At 45.4% G+C, this 21,233-nt stretch overlaps 1 protein-coding gene and 1 long non-coding RNA gene across 4 annotated transcripts in view; both read left to right on the plus strand.

Annotated features, from left to right (window-relative positions):
- Positions 1–21,233, plus strand: part of SCD5 (stearoyl-CoA desaturase 5) — a 170,950-nt gene that overhangs the window by 50,058 nt on the left and 99,659 nt on the right. The window lies entirely within an intron of this gene.
- On the plus strand, positions 9,191–13,557 carry LOC121033507 (uncharacterized). Its single transcript, XR_005791951.1, has 2 exons — positions 9,191–9,634; positions 12,546–13,557. It is a non-coding gene; the product is annotated as an uncharacterized LOC121033507 (long non-coding RNA).

The following is a 21,233-nucleotide window of genomic DNA, read 5'->3' on the forward strand; positions in this document are numbered from 1 at the left end:
TTAAAGCAATACCAATAATCAGGCCCAATGTAAACATCCCCATAAAATATTGTTTTAAGTTTATTTGAGAGAGAGAGAACAGGGGAGGGTCGGAGAGAGAGGGAGAGAGAGAATCCCAAGCAGGCTCCGTGCTGTTAGTGTGGAGCCCCACGTGGGGCTCTGTCTTCCAAGCCGTGAGATCGTGACCTGAGCTGAAATCCAGAGTCACAGGCTTAATGGACTGAGCCACCCAGGTGCCCCGTAAACATCCCCATAAGGAGCAGAATGCAGGTGTTCAGTCCTCAAGCTACTGTTCTCGCTCACACATTTGCTCATCTGCTTATACGTTAATTCCGCAGGTATTTGTTGCAGGCTTATTATATGCTTTATGGTATGCTTACATAGCTCTTAGCTAAGCAGTTAAGATGCTATGGAAAACATAGCATCAGACATCCTGAAGTCTGAAGACTGGCATGGGAGACCAATAGTGGCAGCGATGAATGAGTGCATGCAGTGGAAGGAGGAGAGTACAGAGCTGAGAGCACCGAACAGAGGCACGGACCTGGCCCCGGGCCTGCTGTCCGCACATGTTTTGCCACGGCTGCGCACCTCTGAGGAAGGCATATTCTTTGAGATATGCTGCAGAGCTTTAGAAGAACCCGGGCCACAGAGCCCTCGGCCAAGAATAGCACTTGGGCCTGACACATGAGATCACCACTGTGTGTAATACGGGCTTCTGAACGTCCACCCCCCAGACCTTTTTATCAGAGCTTCCTCTTCTTCGCCTGCAATACTTTTCTTAAAACAGACTTAATTAACAGCCTTTTGATTTCACAACTTCTTTGCTACAAGCAGTTCTCTGGCAGCGGGCGGAAATAAAGCTATTCTCTGAGACTCAGGGGGCCCTACATGACTTCCCTGGATCTTTAACAACATTTTTCTAGAGGTAATTTTATTGGCTTCAGGGAATACTCTCACCCATTGTGCCCATCACATTCTCAATCCTCACAAAGTGTGCTTATTTGCTTCCAATTCCAAATTTCTTTTTATCTTTTATGTATATGAACCAGTAATTTTTCTTGAGGGAGGGGAGGGGCAGAGGGAGAGGGAGAGAGAGAGAATCTTAAGCAGGCTCTGTGCCTAGCATGGAGCCCAGTGTGGGGCTTGATCTCAAATGACCTGAGCCAGAATCGAGAGTTGGACTCTTAACTGACTGAGCCACCCAGGCACCCCAGAACCACTAATTTTTAAGCAGGTGTATTGGATATAATATTTCCTCATGTGTTACTCCCTCAGACTGTTACGTGCCTCTTCCTTGTCTCTGTGCACGCACCTGCCTTTAAACACGAGAATGGGGAGGTGGGGCTCAGAGGTATCAGTGTGGGAGCCCACGGTTGTGCAGGGCCCTGGCCCCTTCTGGGTCCATCATGCACCAGCTCTGGCTTTCAGCCACCTCAGTTGACAATAACAACGAAAGGAAAGATTCTGTGGGCTGTGTGCCATCCTCTGAGCTGTGTACCTTGTGGACTATTTTATGGAATCCTCACTATGGCTATATGAGGCAAATCCTATTGTTATTCCACTGACAGATGAGGAAACCAAGGCTGAGTGAAGTAACTTGCCACACTTACACAGCTAGTCAGTGTAGAACTGGGATTCAAACCCAGGAAATCTGATTCCGGAGTCCTTACTCTTAAGCCACTCTACTTGTTGCCTTCCTAAATAAACATAAAATATGCTGAAGGTCTAAAGCCTAAAGTCATTTTAGATGAGTAACTCCCAAATCAGCATGAGGCTAAAATGAACAATTTTAAATTCTTTTAATGTTTATTTATTTTTGAGGGACAGAAAGAGAGAGAGAAAGAGACAGACAGACTGCGAGCGGGGGAGGGGCAGAGAGAGGGAGACACCGAATCTGAAGCAGGCTCCAGGCTCTGAGCTGTCAGCACAGAGCCCTATGCGGGGCTTGAACTCACAAACCTAAGAGCGTGACCTGAGCCGAAGTCGGATGCGTAACTGACTGAGCCACCCAGGTGCCCCTAAAATGGACAGTTTTAAACAGCACATAAGGCAATTGTCTAATGTGTTCTCAGGCAGTGATTCCTAATATCTTAACATCACAGCTCTCCTGTTAAGCATGGGTCTGCTGCATGGTTGGATGGCTTAGAAGGATGATCAGTGTATCCTGTTGGCATTTGGGGCTTTTCCTCTGAGTCTAGCGTCACCTGCTGGCTTGTGCCCAGCAAGATGGGTATATATTTTTGTAATATGAGGATTCTCAGCAGCTTCTAAGAATTGTTACCTTACTCTTCTGTTTATGTACATGTTTTGTTTCCTTAGATGGACTGTAAGCTTCTTGAGAACAGTGTCCTTCAATGACACACACACTGTAGCGAATAATACTTATTGACGACGGTGCTGATAATGACAGAAGCTACTGTTGTCTCTTCCTTCTGCCTTTTTTCACTGAAGAGTGTTGTTCACTGAACATGTGACCGTCTGCCCACTGTTCGGCCCACTTCTGCTGTCTAATGATGAAGTTAGCGCCCTGAATTCTTCTTGTTTCTTCCTGTTTTGTTTTCTCCTCCCACTAACCTCTGTAAACTCACTTACACTGTTTCTTGGGTCTTAGAGTTGTTTGGGACCCTCTATAGCAGGGTTCATAGTATATATTATATCCAGCCATCTGCAGATTCAAGACCATATGTCTAAATTCCACATTGCTGGGATAACAAAGATGCCTTGCAACTTTTTTGCCTATGTACCCCAGGGATTTCAGCGGATGCATTAATTCTCAGACGGGCAGATATTAAAAATAAATGTCATTGCCTATTGGTTATTTAAACTTACGTTTAAAATCCTGGCATCCTTGGCCTGGCAGAGCAGAAATGAATACAGCTGAATCTGATGTCCTCGTCTAGCTGATCCCCTCCCCGCAGAGAATGGGAATACTGACAGTTCATCTTGGCGCCCTCTTACCCCCACTCCCTCCCCATGCTCTGTGCTTGCGGAGTCAAATTAGCTCTTAAACCTGAACTTGGGCACTTCTCCCACAAGCATATGTTTTCCTTTTGATTTCTGGAAAGTGAATGAGTCTGTCTCCTCTTTTCTCTTCCCCTGGTTTGATTCAGTCGGAATTCTGTTTCCCATTTAAGACTTTGGAAATCAAATCCTTCTCTTTTAGGTTAAAATGGGCTTGTGAAACTGATTAAATTCTTCCCAACCCTAATCCTTTAGTTCTTCTGTGGGGCTACTCCTTCACATGGTAACATGAGCAAGAGCTTCCCCTCAAATCCCCAAGGAAGTTGTTTTTCCCCAGTAGTAATCTTCCTGTCTTCCACAATTTATTGAATTTGTCTTTTATAAGACTAGCTCCATGGTGGTCTTCGATGGCAGCTCTTTCTTTCTGTCTTCCTGATTCCATAGGCGGAAACAGAACCTTTCAGATGGGTGCTGGTTTCCTTTTTTTTTTTTAATTTTTAAAAATGTTTATTTTTGAGAGACAGAGCATGAGTGGAGGAGGAGCAGAGAGAAAGGGAGACACAGAATCTGAAGCAGGCTCCAGGTTCTGAGCTGTCAGCACAGAGCCTGACACGGGTCCCGAACTCACGAACTGTGAGATCATGATCTGAGCCGAAATCGGACGTTTAACCGACTGAGCCACCTGGGCACCCCCCGCTGGTTTCCTTATTTTACCCTGCTACTCCATGCTTCTGTCCTCGGTGCTGTCTTGTTTCCTCCTTGTGCCAGTGGCAGGAACAATGTGCCATGGGAAATGCCTTTATAGAGAGAGGGGTCCAAAGGCAGTTGGCCAAATGGCACATTGTTGGCCAGCCTGGTCCACTGATCATCCATATTTAATGTTTGCAATTGCAGGCAGCCTCGCAAGGGCTGGCATGACAATAATGATAATTGGCATCTATTTGAACATTTACCATGTGCCAGCCACGATGTGGAATACTTGAATAAACATCTCATTTAATTTTCACGAAATCCTGTGAGGAAGCTAGTGTTATCACCCCTGTTTTATGGAAGAGGAAATTAAGCGAGGTTTGGAGAAGTTAAATAGCTTGTAAGTGGCACAGCTGAAATGCAGACCCAGCGGGTCTGGTTCTGAAACCCTTGCGGTAGTGAGTGAGTGAAGAGCCTGAGTCGGGGAGTCTAAGTTGGAATGCTGCCCTACCACGTACTAACAGTGAGCCTCAGACGGTCCTTGATGTTCTCCTCACCTGTCGTCGTAAATAGTACCATCAACCTTTCTGAACCGTTGTGAAAAGTATGATTCATGGTTATGAAGGGCTTAGCACTGAGCTTGGCACGTGGTAGGTACTCAGTCTATGGTAACTATTATAACTACTCTTACTTCTATTTGGATATCATTAACTCTTCCCCATTTACTGTGTCCTGTCTCCTCAACGAGATCTTTTCTTCTTGAAATATATTTTAGTCTCTTGCCTCTACCTTACCAGTCACCTTTTGTTTGTCCAGATTTCTGTGGAACATGAAAAAGTATATGAAAGGAGGACTTGTGGTATAGCGTGGAATCGTCAGTTGGTATAGCTGACACTCTTAAAAGCGAAGATGGGAATTCTGATTGATCCGAAGAGAGGAAATTCAAGTTCAAGTTTAAATTTAAACTGATGATCCATTCTAGTGAACCAAAATATGTCATCACGGTCTCAGATGAAAGCCAGAAGGCAAGAAAAAAGGCAAAGCGTACAGCAGAGAATGAGAGTTCTCTCCAGGAAAGAGGTATTTATAGCATCTCAATGCAACAAAAGCACTTTCGATCTTCATTCACTGAAAAGTACTCTTCGGCTTAAAGAGAGCTCTAGCCTGGTCATCTGAGATATCCTTTTGGATCATTTCCTCCGGTTCTCATTTTCCTGAAATTGGCATTGCTTCCATAATGTTCTGATCTCCATACAATGGCAAACACTCCTTCCCCCCATTCTCCTCATGGACTGCTCAGCACGTCTGACTCCAATTGTCGTAGGAACTCTATTCTGGTCTCTCAGCTTGTGGGCAACAGTTTCACAAAGCAATTCTTACCAGTAATGAAAACTCATATAGCCAGGCATAGTTCTATGCCCTTTGTAGGTATTTAGCCATTTAATTTTCACAATACCCTTAGGAGGTATGTACTGTTAGCATTCCCATTTTGCACACAAACTGAAGCATAGATTTAGCAACTTGCCTCGGGTTGTATGACTGGTCCTATGGAGCCTGTATTTAGTGCCTACCCTCTTAACCACCACTTTGTACTGCCTCTTACTTATCCCATTTATATGCAATACTTTCTGATACTTTCTATTCTACTCTATGTTTTATTATTTTATTTTATTATTTTTAAACTTTATTTATTTTGAGAGAGACAGAGCCAGTGCAAGTGGCGGAGGGGCAGACAGAGAGAGTAAGAGAGAGAGAATCCCAAGCAGGCTTAGCACTGTCAGTGCAGAGCCTGACACTGGGCTTGAACCCGTGAAACCCCAAGATAGTGACCTGAACCAAACCAAGAGTCAGACGCTTAACCGCTTAACTGACTGAGCCATCCAGGTGCCTCTATTGTTTTGTTTTTTAAATGGTGTCTGGGAGTGACTCGCAAAATGCTTTTACAATTCTAATGGTACAAAGTTTGAAAACCCTTGGCTGGACCTCCCCTGTTGTGAGATGGACACATCAGGTCGTTTCGACTGGGTGCCAGAAACATTCTATCCGTATCTCCCCTGGTTCTGGTGCCGTGCTCACCCAGCTACCCACTGCTTAGGATTTGGACGCTGACCGAGGTCTGCCTGCCGGGAAAGAATGCATTGATTCTTGAGTATCCTCATGAATTAGTAAACTGTCATTTTGGTTTAGGCTGTGAGGCTGCATAATGTGAATCTGCCCCCAAGAAACGGGTCTTGCGAATGGAGTCGCTGGATCAGAGTCGGTGCCAGTGAGGCTGAAGACTGTGCCTTGAACCTTGACAAAATCTTCAAGGTCCATGCTGTGACACCTTTTGTAGGACAGCCTGCAGGTTTCTCCCGGGGGTGGTGGTTCCCAGAACTGAGCAGGGTTTTAAGCTTCCATGGCACCGAGCACTGTCTGTTCCGTGGTCAGAAAGAGAGCCCAGCACCCTTTTCTTCATCAGTACACGTCCTCGTTGACTCGCATATTTGTGAGAAAAGAAACTGATGCTCTTTTCCCACCTGAGCTCTATTATACTACATGAATAAATGCAGTGCATCCCCTGCAAATAATTGATTGAAATGTGATCCCTTTCTCTCTCAGCCCAGCCAGTCTCCCTCCTAAGACGATATCCGGTGAGGCCATGTCTTCATATATTATGCATCTGTGTGATTATGCATTAATTTCTTGAGAACTAGCAAGTGATACCTAAATTTTTCAAGCATGTTTGGTTATGCTAAATAATTGATTGCATCTTTTATTTATAAAAATTTACTTGCTGGAAGTTCTGACATAGGTCCTGCCAACCCATCTTCCCTGTTGGATTTCACCTTCCCGGCATGAAGTCCAAAAACTCACCAACAGATTTCAGTCTTTGAAAGCTTTTAGGCAAGTAGCCAGATGAAGTCCTGCATTCCAGACAAGTGAGACTGGCCTTACGCCAACAGACACCTGTGCTGACCTCTTCCCACGGTCATGGGGAGAAAGTTTGCCAGGGCCTTAAGCACCTGGAAAGACCTGTTTCCAAGTTTGTAGCCTCAATGTCTTCTCTGTCCTAACCAATGAGCAGCTAGGGACTTTCTGGACCTGGTTGAATGTAATCACATGATGAGATAAGTTATAAGCCCACATAGTTTGTACGAGTAGGAGGATAATGTGATCAAAGAGGGTATGGGTAACTGGGAAAAAGAGAATTGCACAAAGATAACTTTTTCATCCCTAGGAACTGTATTCCTGAGAAATGGTGAATAGACGGTGAATAGACAAAATATGTAATCAGCACGTCCAACAAATACAATTAACGAGTTAATCAAAATATTATTCCCCCCCATTGCCGTTTTAAATTTTATTTAATAGGGGAAGTTTGATGTGAAAACTCAGAAGGCTTATGACTTTTCAACTCATACTTTAAAATTTTTTTTTAGTATTTATTTTTGAGAGAGAGAGAGCATGAGCAGGGGAGGGGCAGAGAGAGGGAGACACAGAATCCGAAGCAGGCTGTAAGCTGTCAGCAAAGATCCCGACAGGGGGCTCGAACCCGTGGACCGTGAGATCATGACTTGAGCCGAAGTCATATGCTTAACCATAACCGACTAAGCCACCCAGGCACCCTGACTTTTCGACTCATTCTTAGGAAATCGATAGGACTTGTGTCATTCTAAGTTGAACTCTGTCTCAAGTCAGAAATCAGAACTTCTAGCCCAAGACGAGGGTTAAGCCTTGAACCTGATTTAATGTCAATTCCCCTCCTCCTCCCCATCTCTAGCCCGCATCAGGCTGGGGGGCTGGTGTGGGAAGGGGTGGTGGGTAGCCGGTGGCCTCTCTGTGGTCTCTGCCTTCTGCTTTTCTCCTGCCTGTAGTTCTCAGTTTGCTAGCTAGTTTCTGGACTTCCAGGATTGGGGGGCAGGTAGGGAGTTTGGGACAAGGGAATTAGCAAGGTGGGTTTCCCACTCTCCAAGCCTGGCCAGTGTTTGATGTGGACCCTTTCTTGTTGGGTGTTGTGGTGGGTTCTTCAGAGACCCCCCCCCCCCATTGGCCATCCCTCCTGCAATTCTCGGGGCATGTGAAGATGTATCTTTATTCTAGGAGGTCCCTCTGGATTTCTAAGACCCTAGCAATCCAATGCCCACTTCCAGCTTTTTGCTGCTGGTGTCTCTCTGCCTCTCTAGGTGGTCCTATGAGACAGCACCCAAGCTGACCACATGCCAGCTCTCTCTTCTGAGTGACCACAATTGGTTCACAGGACACACTCTACCCAAGAAACCCCACAAAACCAGATCAGTCCCCCGTGCCCCTCCACCCCACTGTCACAGCCCACTGTCAGTGTCAAAGCACAAAGCTGGGACCCATCATGTGCTGTTTCCTGACTGTATTTCAAGACATTCCAGGTGGTCCACATAAGCCTGCTTCACCGGGCTTGAGATGAAGGAGATGCACCTTCATTAACAGCTCTTTACAGAAAAAAAAACAAAAACAAAAACAAAACCAACCTCTTTACCTATGTTTCCCCGCCACATCGCCCTCCAACCCCTTTTCATATCCTTGAGCTGAGTGAGGCATCCAAGAATGAAGCAGCCAGGTCTCGAAATGTTCTTTGTGAATTCTGGATAAGGGGGCTTGTTCCACATTCACGCGGGTATCTGATATCTCTCATACTGGTGCCTTAGCTAAAGCAGAGGCAGAAAGAATCCCATCCTAGTATCTTATTCCATAAACAATAGAGAAAAAGGTAAAAGTGTGCATTTCAGTTGTCTAGTGCTGCTTAGCACCCTGAAACTGAGTGGTTGAAAACACCACTTGTATATCATTTCTCGTGCTTCTGTGGGTCGGCTGGGTCACTCGTCCGCTGGTTTCACCGGGGCCTGCTTCTGCAGCTGCACCGAGCTGGAAGGTCAGCCATCACTCCCGTGGCTGGCATTTAGTGCTGACTGGTGGCAGGGTGCCTTGGGCCATGTTCCTATGGCTTCTCATTATCTGGTAGGCTAAACAAGCTTCCTTTCATGGTGATCTGGGCAACATTTCAAGAGACCCGAGCAGAAGCTCTAAGGCCTCTGGAGGCCTCGGCTCTGGAAGTCACACAGCATCACTATCATACACTTTGTTGGCCAAAGCAAAACCACAAGACCAGCCTAAACTCAGTAGGTGGGAAGAAAAGACTCTGCCATTAGCATTTACAGTCTTTGGCTCTCCCCGTTCACTCACTACAGGGCTTTCTGTCTCGGCCAGCTCGAGCAGATGTGGGGTGGAGGGTTAGGGGAGGGATTAAAATCAGTCTCTGTTGGTTTGATGGGCTTCTATTTGAAAGGATGGAAAGGAAGGGAAAAGATCCAGAAGGTAAGAGCCAGGGGAAGAAAGCAGAGCCAACCGAGGGGTGCTTTGGGGAAGCATTCCAGGGGGATGGACCACAGGCTGGGAACCAGGAGCCCTTGGTGTAGAGAACAGGCCAGGCTGGTTTTTCCATTCATGATGGTAGAGGTAGTCAATATCTCTGTGTGAATTGGGGGGGGGAGGGCGGTGAGATCTTCTGGAACTTAATGTGAAAACGGACTTTACCATAGATTGGATTCCTCCTCTCCCACCTGCCCTCTTGGACACATTTTCCACCCCCCATCTTTCCTCTCCTCTGATATGTTCATAGGGAAGGTGAGTCCCAGGAGAGGTGCGGAGTGCTGGTGAACAGCCCTGTCCTCAGGTGTGAGGCTTCAGGAAGAGGTGAATGGGAGAAGCTAGGAGACCCAGGCGATTGGCTGCCCTATTGCTGTGCTGCGGGCTGCAGATTCGGTGCTCAGAATTTTCATTTTTTAAAACCAGGTCTAAAGCCTTGAAATGTCATTGTGTTATGTGTGTTTATCTAGAGTCTAAGTGGAGAGGGCCTGTGTTTCCCATCAGATGCCCCAGGAGGAAGGGAACAGAGGCCGATGACATTGGAAGGGCAGGTCACTTTGCTGAGAAGTGAAGTGCTTGGGGCTGGTTTTCAGCTACAGAGGTGAGCAGGCCCGCACAGCACATAGCTGACGCTGATAAGCATCCTTGGGGGAAGCACAGAACCTTTACCTGCCTTATATTTTAGACGAACACACAAAATCCATAGAGTTTATTTTTCGCTTTCAGAGAATGGGTATATGCCTGCCTTTAAGAGACTATACCTTACTTTAAAAGAAAAGCATTTTTTATGAAAAAAAAAATTGTGGCTTTTCATGATCACACAGGCCTTGATACCTGCCCCAGCCCCCACCACCTGACTCTCCCCTAAATTATTCTGTAATCCTCCTGCCCTCTGTAAAACCTTTGCCTGTCTGAATCTTAAGCACATTTCTTTCAGCGGACACATGGCGATATATACTTTAGAGAAGAGCTGGGTGAGTGGGGGGCATGCCTGAACCGCTTCCCCCTTTGCTGGCCTTTCCCACAGTCCCCACAGCCACCGCCCCCCCTTCCCCCCTCCCGCAAGGACCAGCAAGCTGGAGTGCTGAGCCAGTGACCACGACCTCACTGCCAAAAGGCTGCCGGTAGGGGGTGTTGTGTCTACACCCGTAGCCATGAGTATGCTGACACCACCAGGCTTCTTAGATTGTTAGACAATTAAAGTTGGAGTGGATGTTAGAAACCATGTCAACCACGGGTTTCCTTTGCCCATGAGGAACTTCTGGTTCAAAGAGATGAGTCAGTGGTAAAAGCCGGGCCAAAACACAGGCCTCTTGACTTCCACGCTGGGATCCCTACCCTCTGTCCTCCTCCACCTCTGCCCCTGGTGTGATCTCAGATATCTTACCAGTGTTGAAAGGAACACAGCTTGCATGTGGAATTATTAGAAAAGAACAGGAGATGGTAAGGTGGTTGGTGCTGTTTGCCTGGGAAATCACAAGTTAGGGCTTTTTGCATTTGGCTTCATAGGAATGGTCAGCTCTTAACTAGTAGTTGTTTGTTTGTTTGTTTGTTTGTTTGTTTTTTTAATAGTTAAAAATAGCACACTTGTGGCAAAAGTTATAATTTATTACAAACAATCAAGACGTATCCCCATACTATGAGAGGCAAGATGTTAGAGAGTGTCAGTCCTGTCTGTTATCATCAGCTGGGTGACCATAGCCAGGCTTTTAAACATCACTTTGCCTCATCTGTAAAATGGGATAATAGTGGTAGTGAAAATTAAAAGAGATAAGGTATTTAAGTGATTATCTTAGGTCATGGCATATTCTAAGTGTTCAGTAAGTGTTAATAATAATAGTAACAATAATAATGGTAACTCTTTGGCACCTGAACTTTGGAACTACAATGTAGTTGTGTCTACCGCAGAGGAGAAATGCCCCTTCCCCTCACCAGTTAGATATGTAGCTCTTCAGAGTAGCTTCTCTACCACCAGTCTCTCCTCTCCAGAGACCCAAAGTTGTGGCCAGGAGTTAGCCTGGTTGGGAGAGTGGGGATGGAGAAGTGGGGGGGCATCAGTGTGTGGCTGCATAATCTAAGCTTGTGGTGAGAAAGAATTGAGTGAGAGAGGAAGCGTGCTGAGACGCCTTCTTCCTCACCTTGGCATCCTTCTTATAGGTAAAAAAAAAAAAAAAAGCCAAGGGATAGACAGCAACAAATTTTTTTTTAAACAGAAATCTTTTGGCCATTTTTAAAACTAATTAATTAATTACTTTTTAAATTTACATCCAAGTTAGTTAGCACATAGTGCAACAATGATTTTAGGAGTAGATTCCAGTGATTCATCCCCTATCTACAACAGTCTGTGCTCATCCCAACAAGTGTCTTCCTTAATGCCCCTTACCCATTTAGCCTATCACCCCTCCCACAACCCCTCCAGCAACCCTGTTTGTTCTCTATATTTTAAGTCTCTTATGTTTTGTCCCCTCCCCATTTTTATATTATTTTTGCTTCCCTTCCCTTATGTTCATCTGTTTTGTATCTTAAATTCCTTATATGAGTGAAGTCATATGATTATCTGTCTTTGACTAATTTCTTTTAGCATGATACCCTCTCGTTCCATCCACGTAGTTGCAAATGACAAGATTTCATTCTTTTTGATTGCCGAGTAATACTTCACTGCATATATATACCACATCTTCTGTATCCATTCATCCATCGGTGGCCATTTGGGCTCTTTCCATACTTGACTCTTGTCGATAGCACTGCTATAAACCTTGGGATGTGTGCGCCCCTTCGAAACAGCATACCTATATCCCTTGGATAAATACCTAGTAGTGCAATTGCTAGGTCAGAGGGTAGTTCTATTTTTAAATTTTTGAGGAACCTCCATACTGTTTTCCAGAGTGGCTGCATCAGCTTGCATTCCCACCAGCAGTGCAAAAGAGATCCTCTTTCTCTGCATCCTCACCAACATCTGCTGTTGCCTGAGTTGTTAATGTTAGCCATTTTGACAGGTGTGAGGTGGTATCTCATTATGGTTCTGATTTGTATTTCCTGATGATGAGTGATGTTGAGCATTTTTTCATGTGTCTGTTAGTCTTTTGACCATTTTTGAAAATCAAATAATTTGTGCAATGTTTAGCATTTCTTGTACAGTTCTTAATTATTGTTGTTGCTTTACAATTTTGTGTGATGCCCGCAAAAGGTAGATATATTCCTAGATGGTGGATATCCTTTGAACCAACTAAATTGGCCTTATGTCCATTCTGTAACATATTTCAAACACATAAGTTTTGTTTTAAGTTAATCTTATCCTGTCTATGACCTGGTTTTCTTCCCCCGCCATCCTACCCCCGTGTGCCATAGATTCATCTTCACTTTGGTTCTTCTTCCCTTTTCAGAATCTGACCCAGTGGTCATGGAAAGCTTTGCAATCAGTAAACGATACCCTACCCGAAAGGTATCGTATAAATCAGAGATGCCCAGAAAGGCAAATATGAAAACAGTTTCTCTGATTTTTTTTTTCCTAGGAGCACCTGATACAGCATTGAACAATTGCTGGGTATATTTGACAAATCGGGAACCGAGTTCATTAGGGAGTTGGGGAACTTAAAATCAGGCTGCCTGCAGGAAAATGTATGAAGGGATTATGCTGTGCAGCCACCAGTAGTTAAAGCACCAGGAACCCGGGCTGAATGGACGATCTTCCGCCTGAATGGAACCTGCATGGACTGAGCAAAACTTTCTTGAGTCACAGTGACTTAGGAGGGAAATCGTTTGTGATAAACAGAATGGATGGAAAAAAATGAACATCCAGAATCTCTAGGGAATAAAACCAAATCCACAAGGGCAATACTATTTCTACTGCATTTGTGGTCAAAGAAAATCTGAGCATGTCCTTCACACAAGAGACAATAGAAATAGAAAACAAATCTGTGGAAAAGAATTCATCCTTCCTAGTAACTATAGGAACTTAAAGCACAAAGTCACGCAATGCCAGTTAAACTGGTAAAAGCAAATTATGATTACAAAATCAAAATCTGGCAAGGCTTTTGAGAAAGCTGTATTGTCCTAGTAACATAAATTAATACAATATTTCTGGAAAGCAACATGGCAAAGTGTAATGAGCCATGAAATATCACATCCTTGGGCCTGGTAAACATATGCTTGAGACCGTATTCTGAATAAATAACTCAAAAAAAGGAAAAATCATGGGGCAGAGAAGAGACAAAAAGAAAAAAATGGAAAAAATACCAAAAAATGATGAAATAAAAGCATATTATGATATATAATGAAATATAGTATTACTATTAAGAATGTTACATTTGTGTATGATGAAAGGAATAGAAATGTTGATATAAAATAATGCTAAGTGAAAAATAGTTAAGCCCAAATTTTGTGAATATTGACTATAAGTATGTTAAAAAAAAAAAAGACCAAGTAACAATGAAACTAAAAAGACAGTATTCACTTTTGTTACATGGCAGCGTGAGAAGTGAATTTGATTTTTCTGTTGCTTTGACATTTGTGTTTATCTTTCTAGAAACACAATTTTAGGGGCTCAGTTAAGTGACTGACTTCAGCTCAGGTCATGATCTCACAGTTTGTGAGTTTGAGCCCCACGTCGGGCTCTGTGCTGACAGCTCAGAGCCTGGTGCCTGCTTTGTATTCTATCTCTCTCTCTCTCTGCCCCTCCCCCACTAGTGCTCTGTCTCTCTCTCTCAAAAATAAATATGCATATAAGAAATAAAATAAATAAAAAACACAATTTTAAATTTTTTTTTTCAACGTTTATTTATTTTTGGGACAGAGAGAGACAGAGCATGAACGGGGGAGGGGCAGAGAGAGAGGGAGACACAGAATCGGAAACAGGCTCCAGGCTCCGAGCCATCAGCCCAGAGCCTGACGCGGGGCTCGAACTCCCGGACCGCGAGATCGTGACCTGGCTGCAGTCGGACGCTTAACCGACTGCGCCACCCAGGCGCCCCTTTAATTTCTATTTAATATAAGATTTAATATATAATTTATCAAGGACAGCAGCACAGTAAATTCTTATCCCTTTGTCATGTGGTTTCTGACAGCTGCCCAGATCTTAAACATGAGCTGGAATAGCACAGAAACTGCATCTCCTCACTGCACAGATCCCCTGCTGATTACGCAGGGCGGGTATGTGATTACCAAGAGCCTTGAGTGACTGTAGGAGAAAATCACGGCAAATTAGCTATCTGGTTGGCTCATCTGATGCCAGAGCCTTATCTACTTGGACCCGGTGGTTGGATCATTTTGGCGTTTCTGGAAGAGAGGGAGGCCAGTCTGGGAGAGAGGAAGAGGCAAAGTGTTGGCTCCTTTTTCCACTTGTAAGACTCTCCCTCCTTAATTAAGTCAATACATTTCAGCATCCTAGGCGCCCTTTACCTTTGCGCCTGGTCCTTCTTGCCCCACAGGCTTGGCATCCTCTGATGGTTATTTTTGCTGTCTTATCCACCTCAAAGAGCAACAATAACCCTAATAGAATAGAGTCACATATTTCCTCTAAATAGCTAGATGTTCTTAAGGGTTTAGATTCAGACTTCATTTTATTGACTAGTGGCCGTTTTTCTTCTTGTCCTTGCTCCTGTGTAAGCAGGGCACTGAATCTCGTAGGTCCCACTTTATTTGTTTCTTTGATGCAGCAAACATCTGTGATTCTCTGTACTTTGACATGGAATTCTGCTTACACCAGGCAGTTCTCAGAGTTAGAGGTGGTGGGCCTGGGTCAACACCATCTGCTTTCACGGGAGATGAAATATGTGCCTGAGACCCAGAATGAAGAGATTCACATCTCCTCCCTCAGTTGTGCACAAAATGCTTCATTAGTGTGTGCTTTTCCAGCAGAGGGGAGAAGGGGCAGGGGCCTGAATGAGTGTTTACCTGAGGAGTTGTCACAGAATTCTCAGGCTGGTGTTCCCAAGTTCTTTTTCTCCCTCTCTTCTCCTTCCTATATGTGTCTTGCTTTTTTCCACCCCTCTACAAATTAGAGGCCTTCAAGATAATAAGGTGACATTTACTGAGCGTGTGTTATGCATCAGGCACAATTACGTATATTAACCAGTTTAATCTTTACGACTGCCCTATGGGGTAGATGGGCACAGTTATTATCCTCATCGTACAGCTGAGGAAACAGACACAGAAAGCCTAAGTTACTTGTCCAAGTTCACAAAGTGGTGGAACCAAGCTTTAAACCCAAGCATTTGGCCCAAAGTGGTTTTTGGCCACTGAGCTGTATAATGCATTGGGAGAGTGAGCCAGGCTGAGCTTGCCCATGTTCTGGGAGGAGATCACTGAAGCCAAGTGAGGAGTCAGTGAAGGGGTGTGTGTGTAGCCTGACCTGTCATTCTGTTATTTACTCTGACGACACCAAGTTGCCTAACCCTCTGTTCTCAGTTTTCTCATTTGTAAAATTGCAAGAATATGAATAGTACTTAACTCTTCCGAGAGTTGTTGTGATGAGTAAGTGTGTTAATAAAATCCTTAGGACAGGGGCCGGTGCAGAGTTACTATGCTTAACGTCAGCCATTATCATCACCACCATCATCATTCATGCCGGTGTTTAGGAACCACTGCTCCACCTCCCAGACTAGTGGTGATGAAAGTAGCATTTCTTTTTTTTTTTTTTTTTAATTAAAAAAAATTTTTTTTTCTAACGTTTATTTACCTTTGAGACAGAGAGAGACAGAGCATGAACAGGGGAGGGGCAGAGAGAGAGGGAAACACAGAATCTGGAACAGGCTCCAGGCTCTGAGCTGTCAGCACAGAGCCCGACGCGGGGCTCGAACTCACAGATCGTGAGATCATGACCTGAGCCAAAGTCGGACACTTAACCGACCAAGCCACCCAGGCGCCCGGAAAGTAGCATTTCTAACAAGCCCAGGTGCTGCCACTGCTTCTTATCCGGGAACCACACCCAGAACGAGGAGGAGGATCTGTTTCCCAGTGACTGGAGTTCTGTTTCTCTCTCCAGGAGCTCGGTCCCTGAAGAACTTGCGCTTGCTGACTGTGCCTAGAGTTGGGGGACCCGGGGACTGTGCCTCCGCTGGCAGGGCTGGCGGTGATCATTGAAAGATGTTGTCTCGGAACCTAGCCAGGGGCCCCGGCTTCAGCAGGATCTGACCGTGATATCTCAGCCAGAAGGGGACTCAAGCCAGTGAGATGACTGGGCTATCATTTGTTGAGCACGTGAGAGGCATGGAGACCCCTGGACGAGTGGCTCCATGACTGAAATCAGCAGGTCACTCTGGAAGTAATAGGAGAGGGGAGAAAAGAATCTTCCTCCTGAGCAGAAAATGTTCTTGGAGCAAAAATGGAAATGAGGAAGGTTGAGTGAGGAGAGGAGGGGGAGGGGCCCTAATTTACAACACTTACTGTTGGAAATGTGGGGTTTGTAAGAAGCAAAAGCTGGAGGCACCTTGGTCTGAACCAGGGAGATGACCGCTCTCCTTTTCCGAAGTCAAAGGGGTACAAGAGAGGAAGACGGGAACTGCAGTCATTTTGCTACCAAGGGAGGGAAGGGAGTGAGGAATAAGTTGGCGTGTTTCGGGCCGGGCGGAGGGCTTATGTTTGTGTGGCTGTGAGGTCTGAATTCTCTCCAGCTCACTCTGTCTTGGTGGATAGAGTGTGACAGGGCTCCCGGTCCAGGGCTCCGAACCATGGAATCCACCCTCGTGGAACCCGCGCTGCCTCCTTGCACCTGGAGAGGCTCTGCGTGGGAAGCGGATGAGCTTTGAAAATAAACGTTCCACTTGTAGGCTGCAAGACCGGAGCTGGGATGTGACTCCAAGTCCCGGACCACGTGTCCCCCAGATGCATTCCCTGCTTTTAGTTGCTGCAGCGATGCTGGCAGCTGCAGTGAGCTCTCACAGCCCCAAGCCCGTCCCACCGTGCTCACAGCAAGTCTCATTGCACTGAGGCTGAAAGGCTTTGAGAAAGTTACCTCTGGATTAGGAAGAGGGAAGGGGAGGGAGCTGGTGCTCTCCCCAGGTGACCTGCTCTGCACTCATGGCCTCTGCAAGGTTCCTCAAAGCTGTCCTAGCCAGGCTAGACCCATGCCAGGCCTTGGCCCAGGAGCTGTGTCCTGCACCTTGGATTCCTGATGGAGGCAAAAGAAGTGCTGGTGCCAACTACAACCAGCTGGCCAGCAGAAGTCGCCCAGGAGAACTCTGCCGTGTCCTCCACATCCTGTCCCCCGATTTTGCTCTCAAGAATGGCAGGCTTGGTGGGTACTCCGCATATCAATCACAGAGCTGAAAATGAAAATGAAATGAAAGGGTTGAAAAGCACCGAAACATCCTGATGGAGTGAGCATCCCAGACTGGTAGTCAGTGGGTCTGGGGGGGCCTCCTTGCACCCCAAGTGGGAAGGGTAGGCTTGCTTTGAGGAACCTTCCCGAGAAGAAGCAGTATCTCTCAAGAGAGTGAGCTCTTTGTGTACAATCAGACAGTGGCGTGTTGAAAATTCTTTCTCTTTAAACACATCCCTTCCATCCTTCCTACTTCCACTACTTCCAAGAATGCTTACTATTCCATTGGTGAACTTTTCTTTACTCGGACTTGCCAGATGTACAACTGTGTGCTGCTGCTTTTGGAGGTGGGGTGAAATCCAGAGCTGACCGCTGCTTTCAGGGAGCTTACAGTAGAGCTTCTCAGACGAGGTTATAGATGCAAGGAAAGATACCTGACTAAGACTCTCTGCATTCCTAACCTGGTATTCAGCAGCCACCTGCCCAACCTCCAACTTGGCCCAACCTCCGTGCTCCCCAAAATGATCCCCTTGGTTCTCCTCACCCCCTGAGGTGCAGCTTCTCTCTTCAGGAAACCCTACTCCACCCTTCCAGCCTCAAACGAATCCCTCTGCCTTCTGAACAGCGACCTGCTCATCTTCACAGACTTGGCCACTTATCACATCTTTGGGATGGATACCTCTTGGTGGATTGGATTCTTTAATTTCAGTGTGACAGTGTCAGCTTTTGGAAACTCAGAGCTGGTTCTTTCCCTTATGAGGTGGACTGGTGAGGTCTGGATCAAAGAGCTGTAGCTCCCTTGGCCCTTCTCCAAGTACTTCTGTGCCTTTCTCCCTCCCCTCTGCCTGGGAAAGTCCCATTCGTTATCAAAAACCCAGGTCAGAAACCACATCCTCTCTGCAGCCTCTGACTCCTCCTCCTCCTCCTCCCTACAGGAGTCACTACTGCCTGTAGCACTTCTTCTTCCTTTGGGTTTGCCATCTTAATCCTGGGGCCCTAAGGGTCTCATCTTGGGAGATGAAATCCCCCCCAGTATTTCTTCCTGGGACCAGGCTTCTAGAGCTGGTGGGCAAGTCAGGTCCCCTTTGGCATCCTCACATCTGTGTTGTGCTAGGGAATAACAATTGGCTTTATTTTTATTTAAAAGACTGTTTCTCTGAGATGCACATTTTGGCTTGAGATGTGACCTTTGCAAGCGACCTTTTTGGACAATGGGGATGGAAATAGTCTTCACTCTGGAAGCTGGAGCTTCTGTCCTACTGGCTACAGAAGTGTCTTAAACATAGAAACATGCATTGTAAATGGGAACAATAAACAGTGGTTGTCAACCTTGCCTACGCTTTGGAATTGCCTGGAGAGCTTTAAAAAATATCACGGCTGGGCCCCACCCCCAGGTCCTGATTTAACTGGTCTGGGGTGTAGCCTGGGCTCCTGAGACTTTTGAAAGCTCCCTAAGTGATTCTGATGTGCCACCCAGGTTGAGAACAACTGCTGAGCTGGGCCGCCTGATGACTATTTGCAGGAAGAGGAGGCTCTTAATTAGCATCTCTAGGGGGCATGCAATGCCAGGGAAGAATTCTGAGAATTAAAATAAGTCATTAAAGGGGAAAAAAAGGACAGGTAGGCAAAACAAGACCTGCACAAGTAAATTCAGGATAAGGATTCCTTTTTTTTTTTTTTTTTTAATCTTCGTGTCCAACGTGGGGCTCGAACTCATGACCCAGAGATCAAGAGTCCTATGCTATACTGACTGAGCCAGCCAGGTCCCCCTGGGATGAGGGTTCTTAAAACAGCCTATTCTACTGGACTAGTGGAAGACAGGGAAAAGATTCAGAGGAGACAAAGGAAATAGGTAGTTTTGCTCATTGAAAAGCTCAAGGCCAAAGAGGGGAGGCCCAAGGGAAGCTGGACCTTCCCAGACACAGGGAAACACCAGTTGGTAAGGGATTTACCTGTGAAACCAGAATGGTTTTGACTGGCTGTCCATGGGGATGTCCAAGGAGCAGACAGGAAAAACCATTACTTCTCAAAAGAACCAAAAGGGAACCAAAGCCTGGAGCAGCCCCTATCTCTGGGAGATGGAAGTAAAACTGTTCACAGAGGTCATAACCCCTGATATGGGGGAGACCACAACCCATGGGTGGAGCCTGTGCACTCAAAGAGGGTAAGGACAAGGGCCTCAGAGCATTTGAAATTTATTCAACTCCTTGCCAGTGGGCCAGGATACACAGCTCTCCAAGGGTGCCATCCTCATTGTGCTCTATGTGGATGGCATCCCTTCATGGAATATTCCAGAGACAATGAAGGTTGTACCTTCAGCAGTTGGGCAGCACTTGGCCTTGTCCACCACATGTCATTGTTGCACCCAAATCCCCACGTCTCATAGCGGAGCTTGGGGTTTCATTTGAATCCAAGGATCAGGAATTCAGAATTGGGTGTGTCTGCCTGATGGGGAAATCTCTCCTCCTTGGATGGGAACCCAAGAGCCTCAAGATGTGACATGGGGTGACCCTAACACACCCCTGTGTTATCCTGTGATGATTGTGAAGAAAAATAGACCTTACTCCATTAGAGACAGGATACCCTCCACCTAGTAGGATGAGCCTAGCAGCAACAATGCGTGCTGTTCCGAACTTTACAAACACAGGGATGCCTGGGTGACTGTTGGTTGAACATCCGTCTTCGGCTCAGGTCATGATCCTGTGGTTCGTGGGTTCAAGCCCCATATTGGTCTCTGTGCTACAGCTCAGAGCCTGGAGTCTGCTTCCGATTCTGTGCCTTCCTCTCTTTCTGCCCCTCCCCTGCTCACAGTCTATCTCTCTGTCTCTCGAAAATAAACAAACGTTAAAAATAGAGCGTGAAAAATAGGCAGAAGTTTTATTTGAACAAATTAGCTGAGAACAAATTTGTTTATTTGAACAAATAGCTGAGAACTTCCTAACCTGGGGAAGGAAACAGACACCTGAGTCCAAGAGGCACAGAGAACTCCCTTCAAAATCAGCAAAAACAGGTCAACACTATGACATCTCATAGTGAAACTGGCAAAATACAAAGAGAGAATTCTTAAAGCAGCTAGGAACAAACAGGCCTTAACCTTTAAGGGTGGACACATAAGGGTAGTAGCAGACCCTTCCACTGAAACTTGGCAGGCCAGAAGCGAGTGGCAGGAAATAGTGAATGTGCTGAATAGGAAAAATATGCAGCCATGAATCTTTATCCAGCAAAGCTGTCATTCAGAATAGAAGGAGAGATAAAGTCTTTCCCAGAGAAACAAAAACTAAAGGAGTTCATGACCACTCTGCGAGTGGAATGCTACAAAGACTACAAAGGATCAGAGACATCACCACAAGCACAAAACCTACAGATAACAGAATGGCACTAAATTCATATCTTTCAATAATCACTCTGAATGCAAATGGACTAAATGCCCCAATCAAAAGACATAGGGTTTCAGAATGGATAGAAAAACAAGATCCATCTATATGCTATCTACAAGAGACGCATTTTAGACCTGAGGACACCTATAGATTGAAAGTGAAGGGATGGAGAACCATCCATCATGGTAATGGATGCCAAAAGAAAGCCAAAGTAGCCATACTTATATCAGACAAACCAGATTTTAAAACAAAGACTGTAACAAGAGATGAAGAAGGGTATTCTATCGTACTTAAGGGGTCTATCCATCAAGAGCTAACAATTATAAATACTTATACCCCCAATTTGTAAGCACCCAAATACATAAATCAATTAATCACCAACATAAGCAAATTCATTGATAATAATACTATTATTGTAGGAGAATTTAATACTTTACTTACAACAATAGATCATCTAAGCAGAAACGCAACAAGGAAACAAAGTCTCTGAATAACATACTGGACTAGATGGACTTGCTTACTTTCATCCTAAAGTAGCAAATACACATTCTTCTTGAATGCACATG

Source organism: Herpailurus yagouaroundi, unplaced genomic scaffold (genome assembly GCF_014898765.1).
Source record: "Herpailurus yagouaroundi ecotype Mexico unplaced genomic scaffold, PumYag 28, whole genome shotgun sequence".
NCBI lineage: Eukaryota > Metazoa > Chordata > Mammalia > Carnivora > Felidae > Herpailurus > Herpailurus yagouaroundi.